The 18,665-nt window shown below is 53.6% G+C and overlaps 1 protein-coding gene across 9 annotated transcripts in view; it reads right to left on the reverse strand.

The window, feature by feature from the left end:
* The window catches only part of AHNAK (AHNAK nucleoprotein), a 164,173-nt gene extending 146,490 nt beyond the window's left edge, over positions 1-17,683 (reverse strand). For 4 of the 9 annotated variants that reach the window (XM_060176329.1, XM_060176323.1, XM_060176324.1 and 1 more), the window contains exon 1: positions 17,525-17,680. The gene's annotated coding sequence lies outside the window, so the exon portion shown is untranslated. Of the gene's footprint in view, positions 1-17,524 lie in introns of all 9 variants that reach the window. The other 5 variants (XR_009545573.1, XM_060176328.1, XM_060176321.1 and 2 more) reach the window with 3 other exon arrangements.
* Between the last annotated feature and the right edge of the window lie 982 nt (positions 17,684-18,665).

An 18,665-nucleotide genomic window follows, 5' to 3' on the forward strand; every position in this document is an offset into this window, starting at 1 on the left:
AAACCCAGGGTCTCACACTCGGCTGGGCATGCAGCCTTCCAGGTGAGTCAACTCCTAGCCCCCTCTTTCATGCAGATCGAACACGGGGGCTGAGGGGGGGAGAGACTGCTCAGAAAGGACAAGTAGGGGCCAGGCAGTAGCACATCCAGTTGAACACACATATTACCATGCACAAGGACCCAAGTTCAAGCCCCCTACCCACAGAGGGGGGAAGCTTCACGAGTGGTGAAGCAGGGTTACAGGTGTCTCTCTGTCACTGCCAAGTAGAAAAAAAATTTTCCAGTGCCGGGCGGTGGCACAGCACAGCGGGTTAAGCAGTAGAAAAACACATGGACTCGCATCAGGATCCCAGTTCGAGCCCCCACCCCCACCTGCAGGGGGGTTACTTCACAAGGGGTGAAGCAGGTCTGCAGGTGTCTGTCTTTCTCTCCCCCCTGTCCTCCCCTCCTCTCGCTACTTCTCTCTGTCCTATCCAACAACAACAATAACGACAACGACGATAAACAAGGGCAACAAAAGGGAAATTTTTTTTTAATTTAAAAAAATTTTTTTTAATTTTCAATACCAGGTTTAATCCCCCACACCACCATAAACCAGAGCTGAGCAGTGCTCTGACAAAAAAAAAAAAATTACAATAAGAATTTTATATATATATGGAAAAAAATACCATCTGGAACAGTGGATTCATAATGCCGGCACTGAGACCCAGCAATAACCCTGGTGGCAATAAAAATTACATAAATAGGAGGCCGGGCGGTAGCACATTGGGTTAAGCACACCTGGTGCAAAGCCCAAGGACCAGCTTAAGGATCCCAGTTCAAGCCCCCAGCTCCCCACCTGCACGGTGCTCCCTTCACAAGTGGTGAAGCAGGTCTGTAGGTGTCAGTCTTTCTCTCTCCTTCTCTGTCTCCCCTCCTCTCTCGATTTCTCTCTGTCCTATCCAACAACAGCAACAGCAGTAACAACAATGGCAACAAAAATGGAAAAAATGGCCTCCAGGAGCAGTGGATTCATAGTGCAGGCACTGAGCCCCAGCGATAACCCTGGAGGCAAAATTTTAAAAAAAATTAAATGAATGAACAATAATGGGCAGGCCTTCCTCAAAGCCCCAGCACTGGTAGCAACTGGAAGGCACTGAGAACAGAGGTGGTGGTGCCCCACCCCCTTGCCCCAACCCACTCTGTGACTGACTGACTCTGGGTCACCATGTTTAACCTGGTCCTCAAGACTGGGGGACCCTCACCAGCCGAAGCTCCAGGAACCACACCACAGGCAACAGCTGAACAGAGGAAGCTCCATCCCTCCCCTCTCTACCCCCTCTGCCAGCCAGGGGCCCCAGCCCCCAGGCCTGAGTACAGCTGAGCCACCTCAAGGCCAGGGTGACTCAGGACCCATCTGGCTGCCCAGACTGGGCCCTGAGCCAGGCCCCATAGGTGTGGGTCCTTAGGAGGGAAGCTGCCCTCCAGATACAGAAGCTCCCAGGGGTGGGGGTGGGGGGTGGATCAGGCCTAGCCTGGCCTCCAGCCATGCACACACAGAATGTCAGCAATGGGGAGTCGGGCTGTAGCGCAGCGGGTTAAGCGCAGGTGGCGCAAAGCACAAGGACCGGCATAAGGATCCTGGTTCGAACCCCGGCTCCCCACCTGCAGGGGAGTCGCTTCACAGGCGGTGAAGCAGGTCTGCAGGTGTCTATCTTTCTCTCCTCCTCTCTGTCTTCCCCTCCTCTCTCCATTTCTCTCTGTCCTATCCAACAACGACAACAACAATAATAACTACAACAATAAAAAAAAAAAAAAAGAATGTCAGCAATGGTGGCAGCAGACAGAGCTTGTCTGAGGGACTCCTGGGGGAACTCGCCCAAAGCCCTGCCCCACATCTGTCAACATCCAGGGGTTAGTCAGCTGATCGATAAATGCTCGGACACTGATGGTCTCTGTGTGTCCAGCCTGGCACCGGATACAGCAGAGGCCACTAGGGAGGGGCAGGTTCAGCCCAGCCCTGGATAAAATGCTATATTCCAGCCTCACTACTACTATTATTATCATCAGAGTACTGCTCAGCTCTGGCTTATGATAGCACTAAGGACTGAACCTGGGACCTTCAGTGTCTCGGGCATGAGAGTGTTTATATATAACCGTTGTGCTATCTCCTTAACCCTTTTATTTTATTTTTTGCAATAGAGACAAAGAAGACAGAGAGTCACCAGAGTACCAAGGTTTCCCTCAGTGTGGTGGGGGCAGGCTTGAACCTGGGTCACACACTGGCCGAGCAGCACACTGCCCAAATGAGCTATTTCAGTGGTCCTCCGCTATCTTTTTATTTTATTTTATTTTTAACCAAAAGTGGCTCATCTCTGGCTTCTGATGGTATCAGAGCCTCTGGTGGGCTCACAGCTTCAGGCATGAAAGTCTTATGCATAGCTACTATACTATCCCCAGGCCTCCTTCTTAATATTTTATTTTATTTTATTTATTTTATTTTTGCCTTCAGGATTATCACTGGGACTCAGGTGCCTGCACTATGAATCCACTGCTTCTGGAGGCTTCCCCCCCCCCTTTTGTTGCCCTTGTTGTTTATCACTGTTGTTGTTATTGCTGTTGTTGTTGGATAGGACAGAGAAAAATCAAGAGAGGAAGGGAGGACAGAGAGGGGGAGATAAAGACACCTACAGACCTGCTTCACTTCACCACCTGTGAGGTGACCCCCCTGCAGGTGGGGAGCCGGGGCTCTAACCAGGATCTTTGCACCAGCCCTTGCACTTCGCTCCATGTGTGCTTAACCTGTTGCCTGCCCCCCTTAATATTTTATTTATAAGAGAGGAAGGGAGGGAGGGAAGGGAAGGGGGGAAAGGGATGGAAGGAGGGAAGGAAAGAAGGGAGGGAGGGAGGGAGAAAGACAGGCACCAAAGCAGGCTCAGCTCTGGCTTCTGGTGGTGTTGGGGATTAAACTCGAAACCTCAGAGCCTCAGGCATGAGAGTCTTTTTACAGAACCATCATGCTATCTCCCCAGCCCTCCCACTCTTTTTTCCCCTTCAAATGCAGCACAGGAAAATGAACCCAGGACCTCACAGTTGTCCAGCCCCATGTTCTGTTCTTTATTTTCAGAAGGAAAAAGATGAAGAGAGATACTGTGGTCTGGGAGGTGGCACAGTGTGATAAAGGGTTGACCTCCTGAGCATGAGGTCCTGAATTCGATCCCCAAGAGCACATGTGCCAGAATGATGTCTGCTTCTCTTTCACTCTCTCCTACCCCTCTCAGTAATCGATAAATAAAAACCATAAACAAAGGCACACAGAGAGAGCACAGTTCCACTGTTCATGGATTTCCCTGGTGCTACTCATGGTGCTCCCATCTGGTGCCAGGGGCTAGAACCCAGGGCCTCCTGCATGGAAGGCATGTGCTCTGTGAGGTGAGCTATTTCCCAGCCCTGCTTTAGATTCTTACCTAACTTCACTTGCACGGCCTCTCAACCTTTATTGAATGCACTCTGTATGCCAGGTGAGATAAGGAGATTTTGAAGAGAGGCAGTTCCTGTCCCAGATAGAAATGATAAATGAGCAAGGTGCTCTGGGTGTGAACAGGTCAGGCTCAGAATGTTCCAGAAGATTTGGAAGGCTTCTGGAAGGAAGGAATGAGGCTTATAAATAGGGTCTAGAAGGTGAAAGAGTTTGACTCCCAAGGCGAGATGTGCCTCTTGGGAACTCCTGGGCATTTAACCACTCCAGCATCAGGAAGACACATGGGGTGAGAGTGGACACAGCCCCCGCCACCAGCCGCCCCTCCCCCCAGACTCACGTGGCCCATCCCCATCAGCACAGGTGCTGCAGGAAGCCAGGGCCCAGGTGCAAGCTGGCAAAGTACCATCTCCCTTCCCGAAGGCAGAGGAGGCCCTGCGGGAAGTGACAAGGTATCACAGCCTAGCTGGAACCTCAACGCTCCCTTTCCCCAAGTCCGGCATGTAAGGTCAGCCCTGAAGAGATGAGGCAGGGCAGGAAAAAGCCACCAGCAAGAGTGGAACCACAGCCACTCAGGGCCCAGGCACCCCCTCTTCCTCATCCAGCAGGGCCCCTTAGGTTGGCCCAGCGTCCTGGTGCTGAGCCAGCCAGCTCACTCTCGCCCACATGGCAGCCACACCCTCCCTTCTTCCCCAGTGAGTCACCACAGGCTGCAACAGCTCCAGACACGCAGAGAGGGTCACACCTAAAGCCCAGTCCACAAAGTGCTTCAAAGGCCAGACCCTGAGGTGCCAGAGTTGCTGGGGGGGGGGGGGGAGGGAATTACCCTTGGAGACAGGCAGTGGCTTCCCTGCTGGGATGGAATCACCCCAGGTCAGAAGTCCTCTGGGTGCACAGCTGGGAGCAGGAGGGGGGGCTTGCTCCATGCCTCCCCCTCAGCTGCCTACGGAGAAGGGAAGAAGGCCAGCCAGAGAAGGGGCTGGCAGTCATACAGCTGGATGAGCACACATATTACAGTGCACAAGGATCCAGGTTCAAGCCCCTGGTCCCCACCTGCAGGGGGGAAGCTTCACTAGTGGCGAAGCAGGGCTGCAAGTGTCTGTCTCTCTCCCTCTCTCTACTCCCCTCTCTCCATTTCTCTTCCTCTCAATCTCCCCCTCCCCTCTCAATTTCTCTCTACCTCTATCCAAAGTGAATCAATAAAAATAAAAATAATTTTAAAGACAGAGAGAGAAAGAGAGAGGAGGGTCCACACCCCATGATAGCAGGAGCCACTGGACCCAAGACTGTAGATTAGCTCTGGCAGGATACCCACTGGCTCTCCAGTCAGGTGAGAATGCCAAGCACCAGTCCTTGCCCCTGGCACAGCTGGGAGGGAGCCCCAAGGCCCCTCCCCTTGCGTTGCCTCTGGACCATTCACAGGGCCAGAGCACAGGGGTGCTGACATGAGGCTTAAGGTCACAGTGGCAAGGACTAATCTCCAGCCCTCTGTCTCTCTTCCAGCTGGTCATTCTACAGCATCAGGAGAAGCCAAGCTTCTAGAAGGCTATGGGGTGGGGATGGGGGACTTCCTGGAGCTTGGAGGCATTCTGCACATTCAACCAAGTGTCCTAATCCTCTGGAGCAAGAAAAAAAACACTATATGCTGTACTGTCCAACATGGAAATCACATGTGGCTTCTTAAACTTCAATTAGGGGCCTTGGGGAGATTTCTTCAATGCATTAGAGCATCAGATTGCTATGCCTGAAGCCCCTGTATCACCAAAAACCAGGGCTGAACATTGGTCGTGTGTGTGTGTGTGTGTGTATGTGTGTGTGTGTGTGTGTGTGTGTGTGGTGTGTGTGTGGTGTGTGGGTGTGTGTGGTGTGTGTGTGTGTGTGTGTGTGTGTGTGTGTGTGTGTGTGTGTGTGTTAAAAAATAAATACATGGGAGTCAGGCAGTAGCGCAGTGGGTTAGGCACAAAGCACAGGGACCAGCTTAGCGATCCGGTTTGGGCCCCCAGGCTCCCCACCTGCAGGGGAGTCACTTCACAGGCGGTGAAGCAGGTCTGCAGGTGTCTGTCTTTCTCTCTCCCTCTCTCTATTCCCCGCCTCTCTCCATTTCTCTCTGTCCTATCCAATGATGACGACATCAGTAACAACAACAATAATAACTACAACGACAATGAAAAACAACAAGGGCAACAAAAAGGAAAAATAAATAAATAAATAGAAATAAATAAATAAATAGGGGAGTTGGGTGGTAGTGCAGCGGGTTAAGTGCACATGGCGAGAAACCCAAGAACCAGCTTAAGGATCCCGGTTCGAGTCCCCAGCTCCCCACCTGCAGGGGAGTCATTTCACAGGCGGTGAAGCAGGTCTGCAGGTGTCTGTCTTTCTCTTACCCTGTCTTCCCCTCCTCTCTCCATTTCTCTCTGTCCTATCTAACAACGACAACAATAACTAAAACAGCAAAAGGGAAAATAAATATATATATATATAATTTTTAAACAAATAAATAAATACATAGAACAGGGATAGATAGCATAAAACTTATGCAAAGAGACTCTCAAGTCTGAGACTCCAAAGTCCCAGGTTTAATCCCCTATACCACCATAAGCCAGAGCTGAGCAGTGCTCTAGTAAAATAAATTAATAGTAATTAATTAAGGAGCCAAAGAGTGGATTGCACAATTACACAGTATAGGGACCTGGGTTCAAACCCCCAGTCCCTACCTACAAAAGCAGTGAGAAAGCACTACAGGAATCTCTCTCACACACTCTCTTCCCCGAACTCTCCTTCCCCCCCTCAATTTCTCTCTCTCTTTAATATTTTATGTATTTATTTTTTGATGAATGAGAGATAAAGAGAGAAGACACAGCAGCATCAGAGAGCACTGCTCAGATCTGGCTTATAGTGTTGCTGGGGATTGAACCTGGGACTTTAGAGCTTCAGGCATGAAAATCTCTTTGCGGGAGTCGGGCTGTAGCGCAGCGGGTTAAGCACAGGTGGCGCAAAGCACAAGGACCGGCATAAGGATCCCGGTTCGAACCCCGGCTCCCCACCTGTAGGGGAGTCGCTTCCCAGGCGGTGAAGCAGGTGTCTATCTTTCTCTCCTCCTCTCTGTCTTCCCCTCCTCTCTCCATTTCTCTCTGTCCTATCCAACAACGACAACAACAATAATAACTACAACAATAAAACAACAAGGTCAACAAAAGGGAATAAATAAATAAAATAAATATTTTTAAAAAAGAAAATCTTTTTGCATAACCATTACACTATCTCCCAGCCCTCAATTTCTCTCTGTCTCTATTCAAAATAAATTAATTAAATATAAAAAATAAAAAGGTGGGGCCAGGTGATGGTGCACCTGGTTGAGCACACATGTTAAAGTGCACAAGGACCCAGGTTCGAGCCCCTGGACCCCACCTGCAGGGGGGAAGCTTCATGAATGGTGAAGCAGGGATGCAGGTGTTGGTCTCTCTCCTTATCTCCCCTTCTCTCTCAATTGCTGGCTGTCTTTATCCAATAAATAAATAAAGAGAATAATTTTAAAAGGTAGTTAATTAATACATATTTTAAAAAAACGACTTGTTTCTAGTGTGCCTGATTTGTTATATGTATGACCTCAGTCCCCGGTGTACTAGAGGAAGCTTGAATAATGCTGTGGTATCTTTCCTTCTCTCCCTCTACCTCTCTATTGGAAAAAAAGTCAGCCTCCAGTGGTGATATCCAAGCAACAAGAGACCTTTTTTCGAAATTGCTGGGGCTTGGTAGCTACGCAACAAATCCACTGTTCCCAAAAAAGGTTTTTCCTTTTTCTTTCTTTCATTTTTTTTTTCTTCAGAGAAAAATTGAGAGAGAAGAGTAAAACGGAGAGGGAGGGAAACCCAGGTTCAAGCCCCCAGCTCCCACCTGCAGGAGGAAAGCTTCACCAGTGGTGAAGCAGAGCAGCAGGCGTCTCTCTCCCTCTCTATGTCCTCCTTCCTCTCAATTTCTGGCTGTCTCTATCCAATAAATAAAGATAACTAAAAAACTTAAAAGAGGCAGCACAATTTCACCACTCAGAAAGCTTCCTGAGGGTCCGGTGGTAGCACAGTGGGTTAAGCGCACGTGGCTTAAAGCGCTAGGACCAGCGTAAGGATCCCTGTTCGAGCCCCCAGCTCCCTACCTGCAAGGGAGTCCCTTCACAGGCAGTGAAGGTCTGCAGGTGTCTATCTTTCTCTCCCCCTCTCTGTCTTCCCCTCCTCTCTCCATTTCTCTCTGTCCTATCCAACAACGACGACATCAATAACAACAACTACAACAACAATAAAAATAAAAAAAAAAGGACGGGAGTTGGGCGGTAGCGCTGCGGGTTAAGCACACATGGCCTGAAGCGCAAGGACTGGTGTAAGGATTGAGGTTCCAGCCCCCAGATCCCCACCTGCAGGGGAGTCACTTCACAGGCCGTGAAGCAGATCTGCAGGTGTCTGTCTTTCTCTCCCCCTCTCTGTCTTCCCCTCCTCTCTCCATTTCTTTCTGTCCTAACAACAACATCAATAACAACAACAACAATAACTACAATAAATAAAAACAATGAGGTCAACAAAAGTGAAAATAAATAAATAAAATTTAAAAAAAAACAAGGGTAACAAAAGGGGAAATAAATAAATATTTTTAAAATGTATTTAAAAAAGAAAGAAAGAAAGTTTCACCCCTGCAGATGGGAGCCAGGCATTTAAACCTACGTCCTTGAGCACTGCAATGTGTGAACTCAACTGGGTGTGCCACCACCCAGCCCTTATTTATTTTACAAATAAATCAGCTTGGGACAGGAAGACAGCATAGTAATAGTGGTTATGCAAAAAGACGTTTATGCCTGAAGCTCCAAGGTCCCTGGTCCAATCCTCTGTACCACCATAAACCAGAGCTAAGCTCTGGTAAGTAAATAAATAAATCATAAAAATAAATAAGCTCTGGAGTCAGGCGGTAGCGCAGCGGGTTAAGCGCACGTGGCGCAAAGCACAAGGACCGGCATAAGGAGCCCCCGGCTCCCCACCTGCAGAGGAGTCGCTTCACAAATGGTGAAGCAGGTCTGCAGGTGTCTATCTTTCTCTCCCCGCTCTGTCTTCCCTTCCTCTCTCCATTTCTCTCTGTCCTATCCAACTACGAACGACATCAACAACAACAACAATAATAACCACAACAAGGCTACAACAATAAGGACAACAAAAGGGGGGGGTAATAGCTTCCAGGAGCAGTGGATTCATGGTGCAGGCATGGAGCCCCAGCAATAACCCTAGAGGCAAATAAATAAATAAATAAGCTCAAATCAAAGGAGCCGGCCAGGCAGCTTAGTGGGAAAAGCATGTGCCTTATATGCATGAGGGCTGTAGCGCAGCGGGTTAAGCGCAGGTGGCGCAAAGCACAAGGATCCTGGTTCGAACCCCGGCTCCCCACCTGCAGGGGAGTCGCTTCGCAGGTGGTGAAAGCAGGTCTGCAGGTGTCTTTCTCTCCTCCTCTCTGTCTTCCCCTCCTCTCTCCATTTCTCTCTGTCCTATCCAACAATGACTACAACAATAAAACAACAAGGGCAACAAAGGGAATAAATAAATAAAATAAATATTTTTTTAAAAAATTTTTAAAAAGCATGAGGGCTCAGGTTCAGTCCCCAGCTCAGGTTCGAGCTCTTGTTCTCTCTTTCATACAATAAATAAGTCCATGGGGGCCAGGCAGTAGCAGACCAGGTTAAGTGCACATAGTGCAGAGCGGAAGGTCTAGGGCAAGGATCCTGGTTCGAGCCTCCGGCAACCCATCTGCAGGGGAGTCGTTTCACAAGTGGTGAAGCAGGTCTGCAGGTGTCTATCTTTCTCTCCTCCTATCTTCCCCTCCTCTCTCGATTTCTCTTTGCCCTGTCCAACAATAACAGCAACAACAATGAGGAAAAAATGGCCTCCAGGAACAATGGATTCCTAGTGCGGGCACCGAGCCCCAGCGATAACCCTGGAGGCAAAAATAAATAAATAAATAAATAAATAAATAAATAAATAAAATACATAAATAAGTCAGTCTATGAATTACATTGAAATGTTAGCCCACCTTGTGTATGAGCCACATTTCAAACACCCAACGGCCAGGCGGCCCGTCTGGCTAGCACATGAGCCCACACAGACAGAAAACATTTGCTACCCAGCAGAAAGTTCCATGCACCGAAACTGTGTTCTTTCCATATGAGACTGGGTACGCCTGACTCAGAATGATGGTGACAAGAGGACAGCAGAGGACTTTCGGGAGGGCAGGCAGGGAGTGAGCTGGCTGCACGAAGATGTGAGGACCCCATCAGTCAGGCCAGAAGCAGCGAAAGCAGAAGGCTGCCCCGTTGACTCAAAACCACAAAGAGGACGTGGTGAGCAGCAGGGACCTGCCCGTGCCATCTCTGTGGGCTGGGTGCAGAGAAGCCCCAGAACTCCACTGTGCACCCTGAGCCAACAATCTCTGCCAGGTGAGAACTCCAGAAGAGCTCATCCACCTCTGCCTGCCCCCCTCCCCAAGCCCAAAAACTGATGCCCTTCCTTCCAATCTGAAGTTAGCTGGGGAGGGGGCCCAACCGCGGAGGGCAGCCTTGTCACCAGCATCAGTTTGGAGATGACAGGAACTGATACATATGCCCTGCCCAGAGATGGGGCCCTGGGGCTCAGTGCCTCATGCGCCAAATCCGAAAACAGGGGCACAAGTTGACACAGACACTCGGCACAGGCTGACACCCCATGGGAGAGAGAAGTACCCTACCCTCCACCCAGCATATTAGCACCATGCAGAGAGACAGAGAGAGACAGAGACAGAGAGCTAAAGGAGTGGGGGCCAGGTGATGGGGAACACGGTTAAGCACACATGTCACCGTGTGCGAGGACCCAGACTGGAGCCCCTGCTCCTCACCTGCAGGAGGGAAGCTCCATAAGCGGTGAAGCAAGCCCACAGGTGTGTGTGTCTCTCTCCCTCTCTATCTTCCCCTCCTCTCTCAATTTCTCTCTGTCCTATCTAATAAAAATTAGAAAGAAAAAAGAAAAGGAAAAAATGGCCACGAAGAGCAATGGATCTGTAGTGTCAGCACCAAAACCCAGAGAGAGAGAGAGAAAGAGAGAGACAGCAAGAGAAAGGAGTCAATCCATGATCCATGGCAAACACAGCCCAGGGAGACGCCATCCCCATGCCAAGAATGTGACTCACCGCCTGCACAGAGCCCTCCACTAGGGAGAGAGTCCCAAACGCTTACAACTAGAAGTAAGGGGGTTGGGATACTCAAAGGAACTAAGAGACACACCCAGAGTGATGATCTACTCTGATAAATTCACTCCACGGGCAGCAAAGAGGAAGAGAAAGCCCCACGATGAAAGACACCCGCCAAGAAGTGGAAGGAAAAAGAATTTTGCAGAGCACTTATGTACAGCAGGAACTGTGCTGCTGTTCCATGCCTGCGGTCTCATTCCATCCCCAAACAAACGCTGTGATTAAGAATTCATATCCTTATTTTGGAGCTGTAGAAAACAGACCCCTGAGGGAAGATGACACATGGGAGCCCAAGAGTAAGGCGAGTTGAAACGCAAAGCCAGGGGTCTCTGACTCCAAGGCCAGCCCTCTTTCCCCAGATGGGGCTGGGAAGAACACACCAGGGTGAGAGATGCCGAGAGAAACCACGGAGAAAGAGAGGTCTCGGGGGAAGGGCAGTGGTATACCCAGTTGAGCGCACATGTTATCGTGTACAAGGACCCAGGTTCATGCCACTGGTCCCTATCTGCAGGGAGAAAGCTTCATGAGAGGTGAAGCAGGTCTGCAGGTATCTCGATCTCCCTCACCCCACTCAATTTCTCTGTCTTGTTAAATAAAAAATAGAAAGGAAAAAGAGAGATCTCGGAGGCTGAGGGCAGTCAGAAACAGGGAGACACACCCACAGGAAGGTGGGGAGACTGGGCACACGTAGAGACCTGGAGAGAAAAAGAGAGAACAGAGGAAGGGAAGGGCTGAGATTCAGGTAGGGACTCGGAGACCTGGGGAGCAGAAGCAGACTCCCCAGAAAACATCAGTAAGCACCAAATGCCACCAACATGGCAGGAGAAGCAAGCAGACACTGCCTGCCTTGCCCACACTCCAGCCTCACAAGTCCATAACAGATAGAATCCAGAACCCAAGAGGCCTCTTCAGACATCCTGAGCTGCCCAGAACCCAGCCCTCCTATAGATCCTCAGGGGTCTTTTCATGCCTGAGGCACCAAAGGCCACAGTTCAATCCCCAGCATCACCATAAGCCAGAGCTGAGTAATGTTCTGGGAAAGAAAAAAAAAAGTTTTTTTTTTTTTTCAGCAGATTCTCAGGGGTCCCAGCAGGCAGGAACCAAGAGGATCATCCCTCTCCGGGCCACTCTGGCACCAGATTCGCTCCAGAGTCAAGGCCTAAAGCACAAGACACACATTTCCACTAACAAAGAAATGGGAAACAGCCCACAGGCAGACCTTACCCCAGAGAAGCAAGAAGAAAAAGAAGTCTGCTGTCTCTTCCGGGGCCTAAGCCTGCAAACAGACCCCAGATGTACAGCTACGAGACATCTGTCAGGAAAAAGCCCAGCCCTGGGTCCAACTGAACTAAGCTGCACAGTGACTCTGGAATCACTAAGGTGGCCTCAGAGACTCTGCCACCCAGCTGATTCTTCGCCGGGCACCCAAGGGGACACGGTATTTACTACCTTTTAGTTCTACTCTTGCTTTTGTTGCTTGTTTAATTGTAAGTTTGGGGAGGAGAATGAATATCTGTTTCACAAGGGAGAGGTCGGAACATCCTTGCAGAATTTATGGTGCTGGAGATCAAACCTGTGGGTGGGTGTGTGTGTTGGGGAGAGAGGACGTCACATGCACAAGCCCCGAGTTCTACTGGCCATGTCCACTGTCCTGCCCAAGGAGGCACCTGGAACTTGCACGGCATGTGTCAGTGTTGGGGGCCGAGGGGGAGTTAGATCCAGCTGTCAGAAAAGTTGTGTTTTTCTATGCAAAAAAAAATGTGTCATGACTTTTCTGACAAGCCAGTAGTAGACTTCTCAGGGGTAGTGAGACAAATGTTCTGCGATACAGGAGTGGCATGAGCACTGAAGGGACATTTAGAGAAGCACACACAGGGAGCTGGGTGGGGGCGCACCCAGTTAAGTGCACATAGTACTAACGGCAAGGCTGAGGGTAAGGAGCCCCCGGCTCCCCACCAACATGGTAGACACTTCCCAAGCGGCGCAGCAGATCTGCAGGTGTCTGTCTTTCTGTCTCCCTCGCTATTTCCCCGTCCTCTCTCAGTCTCTCTCTGTCCTAGCCAATAAAATGGACAAAATGGCTGCCAGGAGCAGTGGATTCAGAGTGCCGGCACCAAGCCCCAGTGACAACCCTGAGAGAGAGAGAGATACACTCTCCCTACTCCTCACAGCCCAAAGCTTCACCCGTTCACCACACACCTGTCTGGGCAGCCCCAGGCCCTGTCCATCATGGAGGGCGCCCATACCTGTTCACCTGGTACCCGGTGCCCATGCCTCCCTCTCCCTGTGTGCATGCACCTGCCTTGCTCCCTTGCTACCTGGGCCACTGGCCCCGCCCATGACTACCCCCTGCAGGAAGTCTGTCCAGACTCATCACTCCAGCTCCCCACCACCACACTTTGGTTTTCTGCACCTCCACTTCCAAGCCAGCAGTCTTCCTCCACCTCTCTATGCTCCCACCAGCTACCACCCCACTTCTTCCTAATCGCCAAGAGAGCTCCCCACACCTCAGACCTCTCAGTTCTCAATTCCAGCTCGTGGGAGATTCCCTCTTCCTCCCATGACCAAAAGGGACTCTCCCCCCCCACACACACACCTGGCGGCAGGGGGCTGAGAGCCTTACATTCTAGGGGGGAGGCGGGAGTTCCTGCCCCTGGCCACAGAGCCAGGGAAGGGTGAGCCTTCACCCAGAAGCACTGGGATGAAGAATCCATTTCCCAGGGTGGTGCCTTCTGGAGGGGTGGTGACACAGGGGTGAAATGCTCCGCCTGCCCCCAACCCCACCCCAGAGCCATTCCAGCTGGGAGCTCTCCACCCAGAGGCCAGGCCGCGTCAATGCAAGGGCGTGGGGGCCCACTACCAAAAGCTGCCCCCTCCTGGCCTGGCCAGGACATGGAGCTGGAGCAGCTCCAGGCACTTCCCCTTCCCCTAGAACCTCTGCTTCAGGGTCCCCAGGGACAGGGCAGGATGCCCCTCCCTGGCAGGCCATGTGCAGTGCCTGCTCAGGCCTCACTCAGCAGGGAGCTGTACTCCAAGAGTTGTCCTCATTCTTTTTTTTTTTAAACAACAACTTTTTTAAAAAAAGATTTTATTTATTTATGAGAAAGATAGGAGAGAGAAAGAACCAGACATCACTCTGGCACATGTGTTGCCGGGGATCAAACTCAGGACCTCATGCTTGAGAGTCCAAAGCTTTACCACTATGCCACCTCCCTGACCACAAGTTGTCCTCATTCTTCTCTGGACCTGTCCCCCATAAGAGTGGCTAGTTCTGGGAGTCGGGCAGTAGCGCAGCGGGCTAAGCGCAGGTGGTGCAAAGCACAAGGACCGCCGTAAGGATCCGGTTCAAGCCCCTGGCTCCCCACCCACCTGCAGGGGAGTCACTTCACAGATGGTGAAGTAGGTCTACAGGTGTCTTATCTTTCTCTCCCCCTCTCTGTCTTCCCCTCCTCTCTCCATTTCTCTCTGTCCTATCTAACAACACCACCATCAATAACAACAATAACTACAACAATAAAAAAAACAAGGGCAACAAAAGGGAAAATGTATATAATGTAATATATATATATATATATATATACACTAGTTCTGTCCTACCCTGCAGCCCCTGTAGCCCGAGAGCTCTGCGACCAGGGCAGAATCCCACGGCTGTGTCCCCTATGCCCCACCACACACACACACACAATCAGACAGAGGTGAACCACCAGGCCCTTGCAGTCCAAGGGCAACCATGCACAGTCAAAAGGACCTCTTTACCCAAGTAATGGCACCATCTGGCTGCTGTGACACCTTAGTCACCATGAGGCCGCAGGGCAGAAGAAGATGGACACCTGCTGAGGCCGCTCTACCCTACAGTCCTCCCTACTGGGATTTAACTCTTTCAAGCACGACCAGGCTCAGAGCCTGGGTGGGGGGAGACGTGGACAAGGAGAGATGGCCCTAGGGCCACTGTCGTCACCACCACCTCCGCCCAACTCAAAATGACCCTCCCCAGACCCTCTCCAGCGGCCACCTCCCTTCCCCAAACCTCAGAGCCCACATTGCACGCACGTGGTCTGCCAGCTCCAGGGCCAGAAAAGGGGGTGTCTGGTGGCCACGGGGAGAGTTCCCAGCAGGAGTCAGACGAGCTCTCCCGGTCTGCCTCTCTGCCAGTTCCCAGGCGGTTCCCAAGTTCTGAGGGAGGCGAAATGGTGGCCACACCCCAGAGCCCTAACACACTCCTCCACCCCCATAGCTTTGCCCCAACCCCTCCAACCAGCTCCTCAGGCTCCTGGCTCCCATGACCTGCCAGGACCAGCAGTCGATTCCAAATTGAGCAAAAGAATCCAGCCTGGTGGAACCTGGACACCTCCACCCAAGTCCCCCTAGACCGATGTGACCCCTAGGGATTCCCAGTCTCTCCCTGCCCTGGCCAGAGGCTGACTTTTCTCCCTCTGGTCTCCAAAGCCCCCACCCCCAACCATGTCTGGCGGTGGGTCAGACCAAGTCCCCTGAATGACTGCCATGGACCTGCATGTCAGCAGCACGAAGCCTAGAGTGACTTCTGCAGCCCCCAGTGCGACCTCATCTTCTGACCAGTGTCCCTGCAGGTGTGATCTCATTCCAGCAAAGGAATTTAACAGCTGGGAAAATGTGCATGCAAGTGGCAGAACATCTGACTTGCATGCCTGAGGTTCCAGATTCGATCCCTGGTGCTGCTTGTGCCAGAGTGGAGCTCTCCCCAATGGAACCCTCTTCCATATGCAATGAATAAATCTTTATTATTTTTTAAGAGGGCTGTGGAGTCAGCACAACTCCACCCCATGCCCTGTGCCTTCTGCTGGCAGAGCTCTCTTAACTTCCTTCAACCCACAATTCCAAAGCCAGGAGATACGCCCAGTACCCCCTACTTTTACCCCATCTATCTACCAAGTGCTGGTCCAGCCCACCATCCCTATGGGCCAGGAGAAGGAAGCTTCCCCCATTCAGCTTCAGAAAGGAAGTGAGGGCCACACCCTGTCTCTGGGGGTTGGGGGGTGGGGATGAGAGAATCCGTGCAGCTCGTGTAGATCCAGCCTAGACCCTAAAATGTCTTGCAATCTTCAGCTCTCCAGGACAGCTCCCCATTGGCATCACTGCAAAACACACGCGGGCACACACACATACCAAAGAAGAAATCAAAGCACTCCCTATCAAGTGTTAGGGTTAGGGTACGCACACGCGCACACACACACACACACACACACACACACACACCAAAAAGAAATCAAACCACCCCCTATCAAGTGTTAGGCTGAGGTCCCTGGAACCGAGGGGGGACTAGATTCGCAGGAAAAGAAAACTTTGCAAACTAACGACCCGGAGTCCAGAGCTGTATGAGGAAGACTGAAGCCATACTGGGTCCTTTTCCTTGGTCCTGGGGTCCTTTTCCCCAACGAAGTCCACAGGAGGAGCCCACGGAACCCGGCCACAAAGACCCGCGCTCAGCAAGACCGCAGGCTTCCCCCCACCCACCCCCGGGATCCTCCGCGCGGCCACACCCTGTCAAAGGTGCCAGCGCACACACCAGGCGCCAGGGTCGCCCCCACCTGGCGCAGGGAGGCAGCTGGAGCCCAGCGGTGGCCGGCCAGCGCCCGCGCCCACGCAAAGGGTCAGCCAGCCCTGAGCGCCCCACATGTCCCCCGGGGGCCCGGCGCTGCTGGAGCCCAGGAACCCCTTACATAACAAGGGGGCTCCAATACACCCTGCAGCGCGCCCTGGGGCCCGCGAGCGCACCGCCCTTGTGGAGGCTACAGCAAGGCGGAGTGGGGGGAGACTGGGCCGCTGAGCCCGGCCCCCACCTCCCACACACAGCCCCCTCCCCCTCCCTTTTGCCCCTCACCACTCCTCCCTGAGTTCTGGTTTGAATTAGTCATCGGCTCCAACCACCACATTCCTTCGGCTGCTGGCGCCGCGCCAGGCACTGGGGCGGGGGCCATCCCGCCCCGACGGGTTTGGTGTGGGGGAGCTGGGGGGGCGCGGGGAAGCGCCGCCTCCGGAGGGGAAGGGGTGGTGCCCAGGGCCCCGCCGCTGCAAGGCCCCCCACTCCCCGCCCACCTGGGTGCAGGAATCTCCCTAATTATGGCCCCCACCCCCAGCCTCCCAGTCCTGCGGCCGGCGCGCGTCCAGGCTGCGCAGCTCCGGGGGCAGAGGGGTGCGCTCCGGAGCGGGGCGCTCAGAGGGGCGAGTCCGGGGCGGGGCCGCTGGAGTGGGGGGACGGAGGGGGGCGGCTGGGAGAGAGAAACGGAGCGACTGGAGCTCCAGAACTGGGTGGGGCCGGGAGCACTCGGGACGCGGAGTTAGGGGGAGCGGCCGTCGACCCGGGAAGGGCGCGCGCGGCAAGGGGGGCACGGGCTCCTGGGGGGCTGGAGAAAGGAGGAACACCGAGGGGGCCTGTCTGGGAAACGCCCCCAGTAAACAGGGCTCGGGCACGGGGCGAAAGGCAGAGACACCGCCCCGGAGAGAGGGGTGCCACCCAGCCCGGAATGGAGAGGTGTGTGTGTTGGGGGGTGGGGGGGAGGGTTCCTTCAGCCCCGGAGGGGAATAAACGCGACAAGGAGCCAAACAGGCTTCGGAGAGAGTTTGCAACTTTGCTCAACTTGCGCCTGGACTTTGCAGGCTGGGCTCAGCCACTAGAGCGCGCGCGGGACCCCTCCGCCCAAGTTGCGCCCAAGTGTCTGGATGCGCGCAGGGACACGCACCCGGGGCGCCCCCCTCCCAGAGCCGGCCCCGGGGTCTCCGGCTCCCAGGGTCTCGGGGTCCCCCAGGCCCCGGCCCTCGCGGCGCGCCCCACGGCTCCTACCTGCGCGCTCAGCCCCGGGACACGGCCATAGCCCGCGCGGGCCGAGGCGGTGGAGCGGCGGCGGCGGCGGCGGCGGTGGCTGCAGGCGGCGAACCCCGGTCGGGGCGGGTCCGGCAGGGCGGGCGGTGCAGTCCCCGCGGCAGAGCTGCTCCGAGTGGCCGGGCCCCCTCGCTCGGAGGCGGCTCTTGTAACTCGGGCGCGGGCGGGCGGGTCTGCCCGGAGCTGCGCAGAGGGCGGGGCCGGGCGGGGCAGAGCGGGGCCGGGGCCAGCGAGCCAGGCCCGCTCTGGGGCCCCCGGGGGTGGGCTGCTGCTGAGCTGGGACCCAAGGGCCCGAGGTCTACGCGGGGCCGCCGCACTACCTGTCCCCTTCCCCTGGCCACTGCCGAGGGGGCTGCATCTCCCCACGACGTGGACAAGCCAGCGACCCGTCGAAGCTCCCCCGGGTCACACCCTGCAGCCCGGGTTCTGCCCATTTGTGCAGGAAGGATCTAGGAGGTCCCAGAGTGGCCCAGAAAGGGGAATGAGGCAGCCAGACACCACCGCCCTTGAAGTTTTCTCTCTTCCCAGGCAACTACGTTTCAAATCCTAGGCCCAGGTGGCCTCCTTTGGTTCCCAAGATCCACGTAGCCGCGCCCAGTTCCTGGGCCCCCACTTTCTGGGGGGGGCTTCAGCACCCCTAGCTCACACACACAAAACAGGCCTGGGGTTTGCTGGCCCCATCTACCCGAGTCACGGTCACCGTGACCGGTGCCCCAAGCACTGCGGAGGGGCTGCTCTTGGCGGCTGCAGCTACAACGCAGGAGTCCGTCCGGCCTGCACCCTTGGATGGGCAGACCCGGCTTCCCGTTCCCTCTCCACGCTCCCAGAGAGTCCCCCCACCCACCTACCCACCTTCCCTTTTTCTTTTGGGTCCCCTTTCCCACCCCCATCCTCCCTGCAAGATGCCTGGTTTCCAAATTTACAACCATTTCCCACAGTCACTTCCAACTGCATAGAGATTTTATTAACGGCTTAATAATGGGGTGTCGGGCCCTCTTGGCTACACACCGCCCATTCCCTTCTCCCTTCATGAGCCCTCCCTCCCAGGTGGCCATCTCCCTTCCTAAATCCCAAATGCCAGGCAAGCAAAGACCCCAGACCC

The sequence above is a fragment of the Erinaceus europaeus genome, chromosome 17 (genome assembly GCF_950295315.1).
Source record: "Erinaceus europaeus chromosome 17, mEriEur2.1, whole genome shotgun sequence".
NCBI lineage: Eukaryota > Metazoa > Chordata > Mammalia > Eulipotyphla > Erinaceidae > Erinaceus > Erinaceus europaeus.